The 19402-nt window shown below is 40.3% G+C and overlaps 1 pseudogene; it reads right to left on the bottom strand.

Annotated features, from left to right (window-relative positions):
- Positions 1-2066: 2066 nt before the first annotated feature.
- LOC149158144 (protein TORNADO 1-like) overlaps positions 2067-19402 on the bottom strand; it is a 103856-nt pseudogene continuing 86520 nt past the window's right edge.

The raw sequence follows: 19402 nt of genomic DNA, 5'->3' as shown, positions 1-19402 counted from the left end.
ACATCACTCGAGTTGCTCCCACAATTGATCTATTCTTCCTTTTAGCCACCCCATTCTATTGTGGGTTATGGGGTGACGTCAACTCCTGTTTAATTCCTTTTGTAACGTAGAAGTCCTTAAACTATTGGGATACATACTCTCCACCATTGTCGCTACACAAGGATTTTATTTTATTTCCATATTCTTTCCCTACCAAGTCTTTAAACTCACAAAACCTTAAGAAGGCCTGATCCTTCTTTTTCATAAAGTAGATCCATCATCTACGATAAAAATCATCAATAAAAATAACATAGTACCTTTATTTAGCAGTGGAGGCTGTAGAGAATGGTCCAAAAACATATGAGTTAACTCACTCCAAGATTTCTCCAGCTCTATTGTCTCAATCTTGAAAGGAAGATTTTGCATACTTACCTAAGGTACACCCTTTGCATGTATTTGTCTGCTCCAGTTCTCCCTTGGGAAGTCCAGTAGAAATCTGATGCATGATCTTCAAGGCCCCATAGTTCAAGTGGCCTAATCTTCTATGCCATAACTTGCCAACATCTTGGCTTTGCACCACCACTTCTTTGGAAGTCAATGCAACACACTTTTCTACCTCCAGCTTGTAGAGATTCTTTACTCAAATCCCAATCCTTTTGGTCTGTCCAATACCGATATGCCTTAAGAATACTTTTCCTTTACTAAATACTACATCATAGCCTTTATCTTCTAGCATAGTGACAGACACAAGATTCTTCTTTAGACCTGGTACATACTTTACATCAGTCAAGGTGACAGGAGCTCCATGCTCCCTCTGAAACAAAACCATACCTTGACCTAAAACATGGTACTTTCCATCATCACCCATCCTCACGAAGGCTGAGGGCTTAACATTTATACACCACAAGGGCCCTAGCTGGCCTCCTAAATCTATGGGACTTGGCTGCCCAAACTGTGAGTAGACAGCTTCTTCCAAAATCTGCTTGGTTGCCTTCTAGATCCGGTTTTGGTGGCCTTTGGAGCTCAGAGTTAGGGGTGAAGATCCTGAGGAAGGCTATTTAATGCCATAGACAACCCCCTACGAATCCTCACCCCAAGCTTGGTTGTCTTCCAGCCCATGACTGCTCGGTTTTGCTCCAACATGTGTCAAAAAAACCTGAAATGAGCACGTGTTAGCCACCTAGGAAGAGTGACTACCCTTATTCATACAAATGACATAAACATACTGAAAAATAATGCATAAGCTATGAAAAATGAACGATTGAACAAGGATAATTAGGCTAAATGAGCCCAACAAGTTACCAAATTTGGGGCTCATCAGCCTGAATGCCCTTTAGATCCTTGGGATCATGTCCCAACTCTATAATAATCTCCTCCAAGGATTTGATTCTATTATCCTTAGCCATTGAGGAGGCCTTCTCTAATTCCAGTTGGGCAGAAGTATTGTGCAATGAGTTTTGCAATCTATGAGCCAATAATGTTTTGTCTGCCAAGGTAGAATATACCATTTCGTCGGTTTGTTTGTGTAATTCAATCTGGTCCATTGGATGGATGTCCTTGGAGAGAACTTCCAGATTGGTTCTAATATAGTCAGCAGCTGATTGTGGTTGCTGCGTTGTAGGTCTAAAATGACTGAGGGTCATTTTCCCTTCTTGGATATCATAGGCTGCCATTAGTCTTTGTTGATTAGTGGGAGCCATTCTCAGCAACTGGTTGTAGAGCTGGAACCTTACTGGCTCATTTCTGGCCTTGATATCAGTGAATGACTTCTTGATGTCAGAGCCCTGTCTACTCTATTGCCTAGTGGATTTAACCTCCACACCTTGTTGTCTTTCTTGCTCTGGCTGAAAGGAGCTAGCTGATGTCTCCATACTTGGGGGAACTTGCTGTTCAGTTGGCCTCTCTAGCTTTTCTTCTTCTGAATAAGGATTTAATATTTGTATTTTTTCTCCTTGCTAATCTATAGATGCCCCTGTGGGAGTCTCTTCTTGTCTATCCCTTTTCTTGGCCCTTTCCTCATTAAGAGGAGACTGTAACATAGGAATTTCAGTAACCTTTGCTTGAGTTGAAGGGTCTTGCCCTTGACTTTATTCATCTGTTGAAACTGGTTGGTCTGCCATTGTTTCTTGCTTCTCAGAGTGTTGTACCTGCTGCTCTGAATGCTGCACCTCTTTTCCTTTAGATGTCTCTGCTGGTTGAGCACTTTCTTGGGTAGGTTGTTGGGAAACCGTGGCAGATGAGGTGCCTTCTCCAGGCTCCCGAGGACCTGTGAAAAACACCTGTCCAAAAGATTCCAGGTCAACTGATTTTTCAAGGTTTTTGATTGCTTTTTCTATTATCTCTTCTTCAGTAATCTCTTCCACTAGTGTGCCCTCTACCCATTATTGTGATTGGCATATTGTTCAATTTCAGGGATTCTTTGGTGCACATACCCTGTGAGCTTGTTTTTAACTCTTCTAAAGCTTATGAAATGTTCTGGGTCATATGGTGCCCAGTGGAAACTTAGTGTGAGCTTAAGTTTGTCTCTCAGAATAATGTCAACATCCTTCCATGCTTCTTCCCTTTTATTAAAGATAAAGGGGCCCAATTGATGTCTTATTTTAGGCTGTGCCTTTTTCCTAGCACCATAGAAGTGAGTTAAATCTGCACTGTTGAACTGTCGATAGTACTCCAAGGCAAAGAGTCTCATGGGGACATATTTTGGTAGTCTGTAAGGGGCTAATTCACAGCCATAGATCCTTATTACAGTATGGTTTTGGTAGTAATACCAGTCACCAATGCTATATCCCTTTGAGAGATGTAGGATTTTCTGCATTTCAGCAGTGAGCCTGGGAGGAGGATCTGTTGACAATAAGCAAGTGGCTGGATAGACAAAAAGGTCAATGAATTCACAATATGTGTATGGGGGGTAATTAACATGATGGACCACCGAGGACCAAAATATTACAGACCTTCACTCCCCCTAGCATCCAATTTTTTAAGGAAAACCGGGAAACTATCTGATTGATAGTACAACATCAAATGATATATATATGAAGTATATTTGAACACCCTTTCCCTCTCTAAGTTCATGAACTGCTCATGAATCTTGTTGGCTATGAAGGTGGCATAGTCATACTTGACAGCAGGGGGCTGTCCTGGAGTAAACATGGACATCAAAGCAAAGACAGTCTCATCCACAATTTCACTTGTTCTAAATCCCAGGATGTAGGAGATCATATCTATGAGAATTTTTCCATCCTCAGTAAACCAAGCATGGTGATAGGGGATTGTGAATCTGGAGTAACACTCAGGTGGCATAAACAACTTGGCAATTTGGTCAACTTCTACAGAGGGCAACTCTGAGGCTTGATCCAGCGATTGTCTCATGGAAAGGGGGACCAAAGGCTGGGTTGGCTTGAATTGCAGCATCTCATTTATGGACTGAGGGGTAATGTAAAAGAGGACATTTCCAACAGGGTCCATCACTACCCTTTGAGAAGGCTCATAATTAGCACAACATTGATGGATGAGGTCAGGGAAGACATTCACTAAGGGCAGGTAATATATAGGCATGTTGGATTCCCGTATTCCTAACAGGTCAGCTTTGTTTCTGAAGTTATTCCTTATTTCACAGAAAGCCTGAAGGTGAGGTTTGTCTCCCTCCATATCATCAATTTGATAGTCTCTGTCTGCTAGAGGTATCCACTCTAACTCTTTATGAGGTGCATTTAATGGTGCAATATTTAGGGCCACTGGAGCCTCCATGATTTACAGGGATTATAGTTGGATTTGGTCTATATTTTAACAGGAAAGCAGAGTCCTGATAGAGGGATTTCTAGCATGAAATTTGCAGTTTGAGTTCTGTGCGAAGGTGTCCTTGCTGAGTGGAACTCACCGGGAGTATAGAGTCTGCAGGATTCTTCAATGAGGAAGCTTAAAAATCGTGGGGAGAGCAGGGATTTCACAGGTTTTTTGGTGGTTTTGCAGGCGAACAGGAGTTGGATTTCGAAATTTAATGGGCAATTTGCAGAGGGTCAGAGAATCGGCAGGTTTTTCTCGTCAGTATGGTTACACAGTGAAGTAGAGTGGAGGAGCTTGCGGGTGATAATGCTTTTGAGTTGAATTTAGCTGTATTGGTAATCTTTTGCAGAGAAATTATGAAAAATAGGGTTTATGGGCGTTCCCGGGTAAATACCTGTTTGTTCGAGACTTTGCTACAGAATGCAGTTGCAGGTAGAGCGGAGGAGGTCGAGTCGCAGGTTGAATACGCCTAGGTGGTAGACTGGGACGTCAATGGCGGATTTGACGTGTTTTTCATGCAGAGACTTTCACCATTGGTCATATAAAAAATAAACAAAAACATCACTTTCGTGAGTTTTTAACAAAATTTGTGGTTTTTCGGACTTTTTGGCGCTTTTTGTGCTGACGTTAGCATGACATCACCTAGTCCTGTAGCAAGGTACGACGGATAATGTTGCAACTGATGTGGATGGGTGACGGGGCGGCCACGACGGACTGTATAGTAGTGAGGGTGCTGACGCAAAAGCCGATGTGGGGATGATGTGTGCGGCGAGGAGGACAAGCGGTAAGTGGTTTCCATCGGACCGCTTATGGTACAGGGGCGGTTTGTGTCAGCGCGGGCCCGATGCAATCGAAACGGGCCACGTGTCCCCTCGTACGGCGGCAAAACCACTTTCTATCAGGAGCTAACCCTCGTACAGCGAGGCGGCTCCGATATCAGTGTGAGTCGTCGGATCTACAAGGCCAGATCGGAGGGCTGATGGGAAGGGTAGTTGATGGTACGATATGGCGCGGGGACCCGCCCATATATTTAATATTATAAAATGTCGTGGGGGTCAAAAATTTGGGTTAAAGGGTTTTTTGGTTGCACGGGCGGTCATGGTTATTGGTTTAATCAAATATTAAACTAATCCCAAGGTTAATATGCGCACCAAGGTTTGAATGCGTGGTGTGGTGGGAGGGTTTCGAGTGGTTATTTATTTATCCTGAGGTTAAAATAAATCCCGAGGTTTATACGTGGAAGGGTTAATATAAAGTCCCGGATGGAATTAATATTTCCCGAAAACTATATTGTATGGCTATAATTGCCAATTGGTAGTGATATTTAGATGTTTTGGGTTTTTATATAGCTTTTGTAAGAATAGGGGTGGGGAAAATGATTTAGGGAGCTACATAATAGAGTTAAATGTTAATATGGCTTTATGGAATGAAATTGCATGCACAGATGCTAAGTTTGTAGAGTGAAAACTTAGGCACAAGAAAATGTAAGGAGTATGGAATGATGATTTTTACACAAGAAATGTGGCTTATTTTCACTAAGTAAACTTATCATTTAACTTATCATTTCTCATAGAAAGAAGTGAAATAGGACTTATTGGGCAGATCCCAAGGTCCTTGAGGGGATGTTAGTAAAAGATTTCTGGGGGAATGAAGGGGGAATTAGTCATGCTTCCATTGCTATGCAACCAAAAAACTGCTATGGTCCTTGTATCATTGATGAGATGAGTCCTTTCTTGATAAGGCAAAAAGATCACAACCTTGTTTCTACAACCTCAAACTGCTTACCTAGCCTACATCTAGCATTTTTTCTTCCTTTTGATTGGGTTCATTTGTACTTGCAAACCCTGAAGTTCCTATTTTCTTTTCACTGTCCTCCTATATAAATCTACCCTTGTTTCTTCCAAGGGCCCAGATTAAGCAGTTGGGCTCCTTATTTTCTCTATCTGTGTACTTATCTACCAAGCTTGAACTATTTGGACAGATATTCTTTCTCTATTCTACAACAAATTTAAATATGGAATGGTCCAGATTGAACTGTTGGGCCATCCATCAAGTGTGATAAGCAACAGTATTTGCACATTATGATCTTGCAAATAAGATAGCAGTGGCATTTTGACTGGCCACTTTCCTGGTCTTTTGGTTTGGGGTTCACTTTTATTATTTTTTCTGACCAATTCATTTTTCTTTCCCTTTGATTTTTCTTTTAGGGCATACCCTCTTTACATTTTTTAATTTTCTTTATCCATATACAAAATATGGAACCTTTGCAGTCTGGAAAGGATGAACATATTTGGCACTTCCATAGTCAATCATGAAAAATGAAACCTATTGGTATAGGAACCTAACAGTGGCTCCACTTGGGGATGGCTTTTCTTGGTGAAAAGCCAAGAACAGCAGGTCAGATGGCCTTATTCTCAGTTAGCTGTTGTAATTCAAATCTTCCTTCTCCTGGAAACCAATGATCTGAACCTTTGTAGCATGTGTGCACTCCTCATGAGTTGATCTGTGTAAAATTACAGCTGTGTCTTTGCTGGTTTCTCTGAATATTTATCATCATCTTTATAGTTTTCAAGTCTTCTTCTTGATCTCTTATGGTAAATTCAAAATCTCACTCAAAAAGTGATGTATTTTCCTGACTTTTCCTCAAAATCTACTGCATCTTGTTCCCTATCTAATTGTTGTAAAAGAAAATTGGTGAAAATAAAATTATATATGTAGAATATACATTGTGTTGTGTTGATCAAAGGGAATCAAAATAATGCTTGATCATTCGCCCATTGACTGGGCCTTCCTCAGTATCTGTGCCATCCAAACTCTTCAAAAAATAGGTGTTGTTACCTTGTACAACATGAATAGTAAATGGTCCTTTCCAAAGAAAATCAAATTTCCCATGTTTCCCTTTATCCTCTCTTCTAGAATCCCATCTCAGCACTTTGTTTCCTATGAAGAAGTCCTCAGCTTTTGTTCTTTTGTCAAAGATCTTTTTGATTTTATCTTGTAGAACCTGGGTTCTCTGATACACTTCCTCTCTTATCTGTTGCAAGTGAATGGTTTGATTGATCCTTCTCTGAATATCATTAGGCTCTGCTTGTATTTCTTGCAGCAACTTGATCACAGGGATTCCCAAAGATGAAGGGAATCTTGCCTCCATTCCATAAACCAATTCATATGGACTTGTACCAATAGATCTTTTGGTGGTCAATCTGTCTGCCCATAGTGCATTCACAAGTTTTTTATGCCAATTCTTTTTATTCTCCTCCAAGACCTTTTTAATGATGTTGATGAGGCTTTTGTTGGATGACTCAGCTAGGCCATTACCTTGAGGGTAATAGGTTGTCGAGTGGCCCAAGGTAATGTGGTACTTATGGCAAAAGTTGATCATTCTTTTGGATTTGAATGCAGCAACATTGTTTGTAATAATCTTTTCTGGACAACCAAATCTAGACAAGATGTTGGTTTCTAAGAATTGCATGATGATTGAGTCATTGGCTTGCCTACAAGGGATGGCTTCTATCCATTTGGTAAAATAGTCTATGGCAGTCAAAATCCACTTGTGTTGGCCAGAGGAGGAAGGGTGAATTTCACCAATAAAGTCTAGACCTCATTGTTGAAATGGTCTTTCAATTGAAATAGGTTTAAGGGGCAAAGGTAATAGCTTTCTTTTGCCTTCAAAAATCTGGCATTTATGGCAAGATATCACAATTTTTTTTACATCAGCAAACAGGGAGGGCCAATAGAAACCAGCTCTTAGGATCTTATCAGCTGTTGATTTCTAATACAAGTGTCCTCCACAGTCTCCTGCATGAAATTCCTTGAGGACTTTGTCAGTTTCATCCAATGTTAGGCAATTAAGCAAAATACCTTCATGATTTTTCCAAAATAAAACATTGTCTATAATACAAAATTTTGATGCCTTCATTTTCAAGAATCTCTTTTTAGTCCTAGATAACCCTGGAGGAGCTTGCAGGTTTAACAATACAAAACATATGTCAGCATACCAAGGTGATTGTAAAAAGGCTTGATTGATCTGTGGAGTCGCCATCTCCTGTTCGTTATCCAGTTCATTCATGTTAAGGGCTTGAAAATTGGTTTCAGTCATTAGTTTGGCTAATCCTTGTCCTTTTATGAGTTTTGTAGGCTTTATTTCAATGTCATACTCTAAGATGTTGGCTATCCATTTGCCCCTTTTACCTTCAATTCCTTCTTGAGTTAAAATATCCTTAACCAGAGCATGTGGAACATAGGCTATCACGTGTGAGTACAAGATATAAACTCTGAAATCCTTGATGGCTTTTACAAGGGCATAAGCTTGTTTTTCCATGATTTGATACTTTAAGGGAGCATCCCTAAGGGCTTTGCTGAAGAAAGCGATGGGCTTTTCACACCCTTGGTCATCGTTTTGCAATAGGACAACAGCAATAGTATGCTCAAATGCAAAGGAAAAATGATGAAATCTCTATCAAACCTGGGATTGGTGAGGACTGGTGTTTTTTTTAGGGCTGTTTTGATGTCCTCAAAGGCTTGTTTGGCTTCCATGGTCCATTTGACTTTAGAATCTTTCTTTAGCATATTATTCAACAGTCTTATAAGCTCGACCAAATTGGGAATGAATCTTCTTAGGAAATTGATCTTTCCTAGAAGGGCTTGTAGTTCCTTGATGTTTCTTGGATGAGGCACTTGGAGAATAGCTTGAATTCTATCTGGGTCAATCCTAATGCCATCTCTTGAAATTATATGACCTAGGAGTTTGCCTTCTTGCAGGCCGAACAATGATTTCTTTGGGTTCAATGATATGCCATATTTTCTACAAATTAGGAACACTTGCCTTAAATGTTCTAAGTGTTCTTGGTCTGATTTTGAAAAAACAGTGAGATCATCCAGGTGTATGACTAAGAAATCATGGATCTCTTTGGCAAAGGCTATGTCCATTGCTCTTTGAAAAGTGGCCCCTACATTTTTGAGTCCAAAAGGCATTTTGACATATTTGAAGGTTCCCCAAGGTGTGGTGAAGGCAGTTTTGTCTTGGTCATCCGGGTGGACTAAAATCTGATTGAATCCTGAGAATCCATCTAACAATGAGACCCTAGAGGCTCCCACTACCCCTTTGTAGGATATGATCCATTTTTGGTAAGGGGTAGTGGTCTTTGAGAGAAACTTTGTTCAAATTTCTTAAGTCAACACACAATCTTATCTCTCCCGTTTTCTTCCTAGTAGGCACTAGATTTGAAATCCACTCTGAGAACCTGATAGGTGCGATGATTCCAGCTTCATACATACGTTTAACTTCTTTTTCAATCAGGGGAAGGAGGATAGGATTCACCCTTCTAAGCTTCTGTTTAAAGAGTTTTTGATTCTCTTTCAGAGGTATAGTGTGTTGGATGACTGAAGTATCATAGGATTTGAGGTCCTCATAACTCCAGGCAAAGACATCTTGGAACTCTTTAAACAACTCAATATACTTTCGATTTTGATAAGCAGGCAATGTCTTGGATAGTTTTACCCTTTTTGGATTCTCTGTAGTTCCAATGTTATAGTCCTCAATTTCTGCATTGAGAGGTTGCATCTTTGGCTTCCTAGGAATATCATTTGAGTCAAATATGTCCTCTAAAGGAGTTAAGCCAGTGGGCAGAAAATTATCCTTTAGTTCAATTACTTCAGCTTCTGCCTCAGCTATTTCATCAAAATCTGTTTGCTTTAGTTCATGTAAATTCTTGTCATCAAAAGTTGTTGGGTGAAAAATCAGATTTGATGTTTTAGCTGATATATTTTGTTCAATTTTGTCTATCTGTTATTGATCATCCATGGTATTTGTATCAATGTTTATGCTGGAGAATTCCTCTTTCAAAGTTAGGAAATTATTTATTTTTGTATCATCCTCAAAGACCTGCCAATTTTTGACATTATCTGGGATAGCAGGTCTGTGTTTGATTTCAATAGTAAAATGGTGGTTGGGTTCAAATGGTAGCTTGCAAGTGCTGGCAAAAGTCACCAAGCTGTGTGCATGTAAATTGTACTTTCTAGGGATTTTGGTGAGCTGAGATTCTGAGAAAGTGTTAAGTATTTCAATGGCTACCCCTCTGTAAGCTCTCAACCTAAGATAATTTGTAACAAAATTTCCCTTCATCTACTGTATAATCAAATCTGAATCCCCTAGGATTGAAACCTTGGTTGCCCCTAGACGTTTAATGAGCTTAAGACCTAACAAAAGGGCTTCATATTCGGCCATATTGTTTGTGCATCTGAAATTTAACCTATATGCATGACCTTCAGCATGGTTATTTTTCATGTTGTGTGTCCAAACCCCTACCCCTGCTCCTAATTTATTTACCGAGCCATCAAACTCTAAGTACCATAAGGTTTCTTGGTTATGACTAGCCTTAAGAGTTTTAGAAGCTTGTAGAGTGGGCAGATTTGGCTCTTGTAATTCATATTATATATCATTTCCCTTTATTGCATCAATCATATCAACATCTTTTTGATCTTTGGCTCTAGATTGTTCCTCTGTGCTTTGTGTTTGTGGTGCTTCTAGGAATTTGACATCAGTTTTGGGACACTTCCCAGCATTATATAGAATGAATGAATCCATATCGGAATGCACAGAATAGATGGGGAATTTTTGGGGTTTTTCTTGACTGCTAACCACATATTTCATCAATGTTTCACGGTATAATCTCTTTGGCTATCAAAGCACTGAAATAGTGGCATAGGACATGTCTAGCTACAAAGATCCTTGGAATTTTGCACCCCAAGATCTGGAAAAAAGCATACCATACTTAGGTGGAATGTCAGCCACCACCACATCCATCAAGATTGTTTTAGTTGGATATTGGACTAAAGATACACAAAGGTCTTTGATTAGGCCAAGACAGCTGACCTGGTTGGGATCAAATGAGAACAAGTCTTTGTAGGGCCTTGTGATGTCTAGATCTAATCTCTCCATCACCGATTTAGGCATTAGGTTATGGGAAGCTCCGGAATCAAACATAGCATTATGCAGCACTTTTTCATGAATGTTTAAGCTCACATAAAATGGAGGGACCCCTCCATCTACTGTTTTACCGTTGACTTCATGACCGAAAATTAACTCAGGTTGATCATCAAGAACATTGACTACATCCCTATTCTCTGGTATCTACAGTGACCTATTGATTTGTTGTCTGTAATTTCATGTTTGGCAAATTCAGAGAGAGGAATAGCTATTTTCAGCTTGCCAATTTATGTTTCTAAATTAAAAGGTTTTTCTATATGAATTTTTGTATTATGGACCGCAAAATTTTCCTTTTCAACTGGATTTTCAGTGATCTTCTCTTGATTATGAGTGTTGTTTTGAGGTATATCTGATTTGAAATTATTTTCAGGAGGGTGATTCAAATTTTCTTTTGATGAATGGGATGTGTATGGCTGATTTTTTTAGGGTTGTAAGTCTGATCTGTCTTCCACAGAGACTTCCTTTGGGTCTGGGTCTATTTTAGTAGAGGGTTCTATCAGGACAACTTTATCATATGTTTTCTTTGGCTGCTTGGGATCCTTCAGTTTGGTAGGTTCAGGAACATCTATGGTTCTAATTCTTAATTTGTACTGTTTATGAACCTCATAGACTGCTGCATCATAGCCTTCTCTGAAATCAAATGACCCTCCGGATTTGGTCTGAAATTGGTTAAAATTGTGAGCCTCTTGGTCATCTTGTGTTAGAAAAATTTGTTGCTCACTGTTTAACCCCATTAGGTTGATTTGGGTGTCCTCTATTGGTTCGCTAGATGTTGAGGCTTCGGCATAGTTCTCTTGAAATGGAGGTCTGATGTTCTGGTCAGGGCCAGCCCTTCCAAAATTTGGATTTTGATTTTTTCTAAAGTTTGGGTTTCTTGCAGTGTTACTTGGTTGACCTTCCCATGATGATTTCCTTTCAATAGTTTCCACCCTATCCCCAAGTATTTCCATACCTTTGATGATTGCATCCAGTTTCTGTTCAAATGCTGAAGGCTCTTCTTTGAAAGTTGTTCTTCTTTCAGCTCTTGCCCGATTTCTCTTAGCAAATAGGTTTGCCTCCATGCTAACAGCTATATTTTGCATGTCTTCTAAGCTTGGAGGGGCTCTTTCCCTCAGTTGGTATGCTATATTTTTCATGTCTGCTAAGCTTGGAGGGGCTCTTTCCCTCAGTTGGTATGCCATGTCAGAATCAAATCCATCAGGGAATTTGATCAAAGATAAATCAGGTGGAGGCCTAAGGTTTTGAGGAATGGCATTATAAACATTGTTGAACCTAGCACAATAGTCTTGGACAGCTTCTTGTGGGCCTCTTTTCAAATTGTCATATTCAGTTAAAATGTGTAAAGGGTCTTTCTTCTTTTACCATCTGTTTAGGAAGGATTGATAAAGAGCTTCTGAATCAGCTATAGAATTTGCAGCAAGTGCTCTAAACCAAATCCTTACATCACCAGTTAGACTTTGAACAAAAATCTTCATTCTCACATCATCATCATATATTTCATAAGTCTCAAAATAATCTTGCATTTTCTTAGTGTGTTGTTGGGCTGTGTAGGAGCCAGGACCATCAAAATATGTGATTTTTCTCTAATAATCTTGAGGCATAGCCCCTGGATTTCCAACAACTGAAGAGGAGCATAACGGTTTTCCATATTCACAGGGATAAATGGGGCAATAGGAATAAATGGGACAGCTGAAACAGCAGGGACTGGAGTGGAAATATATGCGGTGGATGGAGGTGTGGAGAAGGTGCTTTGAGAGGTGGATGAAGAACTAGGAGAAGCAACAGTAATATGAGGACGGACTAACACTTTAGAAGGAGATTGGATATAGCTCTGCTGAACTGTTTCAATGTCTAAACCTGCAGAATTTTCTTGAGCTTCTTGTTTCCTAAGGGTCTTAGGGATCAAGTTGGGATTTTCAAAAACAAATGGAGGATCTGGGTCAGGGTTTGACCTGGTGTACTGGGTTTTCTTCTTTGGAGCCAGCTTCTAAATTAGTTTTTTAGTATTTTCTGGGAATGTTTTAAGATCACAGTTTTTCGCAATATTCTACAAGAGTTTCTTTGAAATATGGGAAGCTTTGGGCTTTCCTTTGAATATGTTGAAAATAGGGAAATTGATCAATTTTTTGGAACAGCTGTTTAAAGCCTAAAACTATACTGCAGATTGACTGAAGTAGCTTTTATTTACTCCTGTAAATGCAGAGCAAAGACAGTTTCAAAGGCTACCTGGCTAACTTCAGGCTCCATCTGTAGCTTTAGAAAACAGACAACAGTTACAAATAGTCATTCAGAGGTCCCCAGTGGAGTCGCCAATGATGTTATCACTCAGGTTGTTCCCTGCCTCTTGAAGGGAATACGACCAAGGTAACCACTAGCCAATCTTTTAGCTGCAGGTCCTAGCCTACCTGCAACCAGAGAGGGCTCTCTCTTTATGGTTTAACTTTTTTTTTTGGAGTGTTTTAGGCTAGTTATGATGTACATGGTTTTGCTTTAAGTTTGTTGGATGGTGATTTCAGGCAGAGCTGTGATACAAGTCCAAAACAGTCTATACTATTGGGCAATGGAGTCAATGTTGATGTACTGCTGAAAGTGGTTTTTGGGTAAATGGTGATGCTACAGAGCAAGATAGGCAATCTAGGAACAATTTTCAATCTGAAAATCGATGGAATGAAGTTAGGGAATGAAAGGCAATCAAGAATCTCTCATTATGCTCGCAGAGGGAAAGTGCATGAATATTATCCAGGAGCAATTAAGAATCCCTAAATAGTATTCAAAATGAAGGAATTAGTGCAAACATAAGCAATTAAGAATTCATATTTATGACTAATTCTGAAGAAAACACAATTGATAGCAGAGATTGAACACAGGGTGCATTTAAACAAATCCTGGGTTATTCTTATTCTCTGTTACCAAGACTATGGAACATATGTGAAAATTGTAAACACGGAAAACATAAAACACAGTTTAGAATAACTTATTGATCCATAGAATGACACAGGAATTCCGTAGCAGGTCCTAGAACATCAAATCCACATCCAGATGGTCATCAACAGTGAACTTCAACAGCTTTTGTATTAAAACAGTCTGAGAATTTACAGCGCAACCCAAAGAAAGAATCACAAACCCCAAATACATATTATGGGGAGGTATTTATACAAAAAGGGAGATACAAAATATCATGAAGATAAGTCTTGAACTCATAACTTCCTTTACCAACTCTTAAGTAGTAGTAAATGAGCGAATAAATGCTGTAGTAAATATGAATGTGCTAGCTATCCAATTTGTCAGAGGTATTTTCATTCTGAGTGAGTCGGCTAGTTGCTGCGAATTCATTCTGAGTTTGTTGCCTTGATGTTCCTATGTTGCTTGTCGCTGTCTTGGCCTTGTCATCAGTGCTTGATTTTTTTGCATTAACGGGCTCTAGTCACCATTCCATTTCTGCTTTATGTTCTTTTTTATTCTTTGGCTGGGGGACCGTGCGTCTATATTTGTTGACCTGTAACTGATCAAAATAAAAATAAACAAAATTACCTGAGCAATGTCTCCATCATTCCTTTCCACCAACCCTCTGTAGGCAACTTATGTCTTTGTATCTTTATCAGTGTTTCATCAGCTTCAGTGTATCTAGAAAAGCTGGTGTGGACTTCAAAAAGATGGTTTATCTCATGTTTAATATAGAACAGATTTTCTAGTTTGTCATAAAGATTATGTCCAAAGGGAGGCCCTGTTTCTTCTGAGGTGCTTGAGGATGCTTAATTTGATTGGATGCATAGTTATTTACCCTGTTGGCATATTTATCATGCGATAGTAGTCTTCCAGTGCTGGTTAATAAACTGGGTAGCCCTCTGCTCTATAATGCTGCAAACTTTATTCTGAATTCATTTACCTTTGCCTGCATTTCTTGGCATTTTCTTTCCAGAGTCTGCACAAAATTCCTTAGGGTCAGCACCCTTTTCACTAGTAAGATGGTATCTGTCCTGTTCCTGATACCTATTGCTGACAACTGCTCTTTGGTATGGGTGATGAGAAATTGGATCATTCTATTGGCTTGCTCAGGCATATTTCCTAAAGATGCTCTAGCCTTTTGATTTTCAAATTGAGCCAAGCCTATCAATTCCATCTGGTCATGTATAGTTTCAATTGATTGCCATTGGTCTGTAATGGATTGACCAATTTTGGCCCACAAAATTTTCTTGACTTCAGCTAGAGTCTTATCAAGAGTAAGCTCCTTCTCCAGCTCCTTTATCCTTTTCTCTAAGGTTTTTACTTCTCTTGTCTTCTCAGCTACATCCATCTTGGATTTGTCATATCTTACCTCAATTTTGGCCAGTTTTTCTTTGGCTTCTTTCAATTCTGCCATCTGTACTTCCAGAGCCTTTATTTCTTTCATCATTTCCTCCATACTTAGACTGGCCTCTTGCTCTGCTGCTGTTGTAGTTGTTGCTGAAACTGGTGCTGAACTTGAGGTACCTGGTATTGATGTTGGATCAGTAGGAGGGACTTTTTTGGTGACCGTAGGAGGAGCAGTTGTAAGAATGTGAGTTGTTTGAACTGGCCGAGAGGCCAACTCTCCCTGTCTCCCTTGTAGTGATGCCTCCAAGGCACTCTCTGTTTCTATGAGTCTTTTATGCATCCTCATAAGCAAAGTAAACACATCCTCTTCTTCTTTTTGTTGTGCTACCTCTGTACTTTGAGGATGTATTGTAGCTGGCAGCCTGAGTTGTCTTCTGAGGGCTGCTATGTCTTCCTCTTTCTTCTTGATCAAGGCCTGAATGCCATTTAGATCCTTGGGAACATATCCCAACTCTATAATAATCTCCTCCAAGGATTTGATTCTATTATCCTTAGCCATTGAGGAGGCCTTCTCTAATTCCAGTTGGGCAGAAGTATTGTGCAATGAGTTTTGCAATATATGAGCCAATAATGTTTTGTCTGCCAAGGTACAATATGCCATTTCACCGGTTTGTTTGTGTCATTCAATCTGGTCCATTGGATGGATGTCCTTGGAGAGAACTTCCAGATTGGTTCTAATATAGTCAACAGCTGATTGTGGTTGCTGCGTTGTAGGTCTAAAATGACCGAGGGTCATTTTCCCTTCCTGGATATCATAGGCTGCCATTAGTCTTTGTTGATTAGTGGGAGCCATTCTCAGCAACTGGTTGTAGAGCTGGAACCTTACTGGCTCATTTCTGGCCTTGATATCAGTGAATGCCTTCTTGATGTCAGAGCCCTGTCTGCTCTGTTGCCTGGTGGATGTAACCTCCACACCTTGTTGTCTTTCTTGCTCTGGCTGAAAGGAGCTAGCTGATGTCTCCATACTTGGGGGAACTTGCTGTTCAGTTGGCCCCTCTGGCATTTCTTCTTCTGAATAAGGATTTAATCTTTGTCTTTTTTCTACTTGCTGATCTATAGATGCCCCTGTGGGAGTCTCTTCTTTTCTATCCCTTTTCTTGGCCCTTTCCTCATTAAGATGAGTCTGTAACACAGGAATTTCAGTCACCTTTTCCTTAGTTGAAGGGTCTTGCCCTTGACTTTGTTCATCTGTTGAAACTGGTCGGTCTGCCATTGTTTCTTGCTGCTCGGAATGCTATACCTGCTGCTCTGAATGCTGCACCTCTTTTCCTTTAGATGTCTCTGCTGGTTGAGCAATTTCTTAGGCAGGTTGTTGGGAAACCGTGGCAGATGAGGTGCCTTCTCCAAGGTGCCGAGGACCTGTGAAAAACACCTGTCCAAAAGATTCTAGGTCAACTAATTTTTCAAGGTTTTTGATTTCTTTTTCTGTTATCTCTTCTTTAGTAAGCTCTTCCACTAGTGTGCCCTCTACCCATTCTTGTTGATTGGCATATTGTTCAATTTCAGGGATTCTTTGGTGCACATACCCTGTGAGCTTGTTTTTAACTCTTCTAAAGCTTATGAAATGTTCCGGGTCATATGGTGCCCAATGGAAACTTAGTGTGAGCTTAAGTTTGTCTCTCAGAATAGTGTTAGCATCCTTCCATGCTTCTTCCCTTTTATTAAAGATAAAGGTGCCCAATTGATGTCTCATTTTAAGTTGTGCCTTTTTTCTAGCACCATAGAAGTGAGTTAAATCTGCACTGTTGAACTGTCGATAGTACTCCAAGGCAAAGAGTCTCATGGGGACATATTTTGGCAGTCTGTAAGGGGCTAATTCACAGCCATAGATCCTTATTACAGTATGGTTTTGGTAGTAATACCAGTCACCAATGTTGTATCCCTTTGAGAGATGTAGGATTCTCTGCATTTCAACAGTGAGCCTAGGAGGAGGATTTGTTGACAATAATCAAGTGGCTGGATAGACAAAAAGGTCAACGAATTCACAGTATGTGCATGGGGAGTAATTTACATGATGGAACACTGAGGACCAAAATATTACAAACCTTCGCTCCCCCCTAGCATCCAATTTTTTAAGGAAAACCGGGAAACTATCTGATTGATAGTAAAACAGCAAATAATATATATATGAAGTATATTTGAACACCCTTTCCCTCTCTAAGTTCATGAACTGCTCATGAACCTTGCTGGCTATGAAGGTGGCATAGTCATACTTGACAGCAGGGGGCTGTCTTGGAGTAAACATGGACATCAAAGCAAACACAATCTCATCCACAATTTCACTTGTTCTGAATCCCAGGATGTAGGAGATCATATCTATGAGAATTTTTCCATCCTCAGTAAACCAAGCATGGTGATAGGGGATTGTGAATCTGGAGTAACACTCTGGTGGCATAAACAGCTTCGCAATTCGGTCAACTTCTGCATAGGGCAACTTTGAGGCTTGATCCAGCAATTGTCTCATGGAAAGGGGGACCAAAGGCTGAGTTGGCTTGAATTGCATCATCTCATTTATGGACTGAGGGGTAATGTAAAAGAGGACATTTCCAGCAAGGTCCATCACTACCCTTTGAGAAGGCTCATAATTAGCACAACATTGATGGATGAGGTCAGGGAAGACATTCACTAAGGGCAGGTAATATATAGGCATGTTGGATTCCCATATTCCTAACAGGTCAACTTTGTTTCTGAAGTTATTCCTTATTTCAGAGAAAGCCTGAAGGTGAGGCTTATCTCCCTCCATATCATCAATTTGATAGTCTCTGTCTACCAGAGGTATCCACTCTAACTCTTTATGAGGTGCATTTAATGGTGCATTATTCAGGGCCACTGGAGCCTCCATGATTTACTGGGATTATAGTTGGATTTGGTCTATATTTTAACAGGAAAACAGAGTCTTGATAGAGGGCTTTCTAGCATGAAATTTGCAGTTTGAGTTCTGTGCGAAGGTGTCCTTGCTGAGTGGGACTCACCAGGAGTACAGAGTCTGCAGGATTCTTCAATGAGGAAGCTTGAAAATCGTGGGGAGAGCAGGGATTTCACAGGTTTTTTGGTGGTTTTGCAGGCGAACAGGAGCTAGATTTCAAGCTTTAATGGGTAATTTGCAGAGGGTCGGAGAATCAGCAGGTTTTGCTCATCAGTATGGTTACACAGTGAAGCAGAGTGGAGGAGCTTGCAGGTGATAATGCTTTTGAGTTGAATTTAGCTGTATTGGTGATATTTTGCAGAGAAATTATGAAAAATAGGGTTTATGGGCATTCCCAGGTAAATACCTGTTTGTTCGAGACTTTGCTACGAAATTCAGTTACAGGTAGAGCCAAGGAGGTTGGGTTGCAGGTTGAATACGCCTGGGTGGTAGATTGGGACGTCAACGGCGGATTGGACGTGTTTTTCATGCAGAGACTTTCACCATTGGTCATATAACAAATAAACAAAAACATCACTTTCGAGAGTTTTTAACAAAAATTTGTGGTTTTTCGGACTTTTTGACGCTTTTTTTACTGACGTCAGCATGATGTCACCTAGTCCTGTAGCAAGGTACGGTAGATAACGTGGCAGCTAATGTGGATGGGTGACAGGGCGGCCACAACAGACTGTACAGTAACGAGGGAGCTGATGCAAAAGCCGACGTGGGGATGATGTGCGCGGCGGGGAGGACAAGCGGTAAGTGGTTTCCATCGGACCGCTTATGATACGGGGGCAGTTTGTGTTAGCGCAGGCCTGATGCAATCGAAACGGGCCACGCATACCTGCGTACGGCGGCAAAACTGCTTTTTATTGGGAGCTAACCCTCGTATAGCGGGGCGGCTCCGATATCAGTGTGAGCCGTCGGATCTGCAAGGCCGGATCAGAGGGCTGACGGGAAGGGTAGTTGATGGTACGATATGGCGCGAGAACCCACTCGTATATTTAATATTATAAAATATCGCGGGGGTCAAAACTTTGGGTTAAGGGGTTTTGTTGTTGCGCCGGCGGTCATGGTTATTGGTTTAATCAAATATTAAACTAATCCAAAGGTTTATATGCGCACCAAGGTTTGAATGCGTGGTGTGGTGGGAGGGTTTCGAGTGGTTATTTATTTAACCTGAGGTTAAAATAAATCCCAAGGTTTATATGTGGAATGGTTAATATAAAGTCTCGGATGGACTTAATATTTCCCGAAAGCTATATTGAATGGCTATAATTGCCAATGGGTAGGGATATTTAGATTTTTTGGGTTTTTATATAGTTTTTGTAAGAATAGGGGTTGGGAAAATGATTTAGGGAGCTACATAATAGAGTTAAATGTTAATATGGCTT

Source organism: Pinus tabuliformis, chromosome 5_2 (genome assembly GCF_031772625.1).
Source record: "Pinus tabuliformis cultivar Carrire ecotype Pingquan chromosome 5_2, CPIR1, whole genome shotgun sequence".
Taxonomy (NCBI): Eukaryota; Viridiplantae; Streptophyta; class Pinopsida; order Pinales; family Pinaceae; genus Pinus; species Pinus tabuliformis.
Note: the sequence above shows the minus strand (reverse complement) of the source record. Positions and strands in the feature narration are given on the sequence as shown.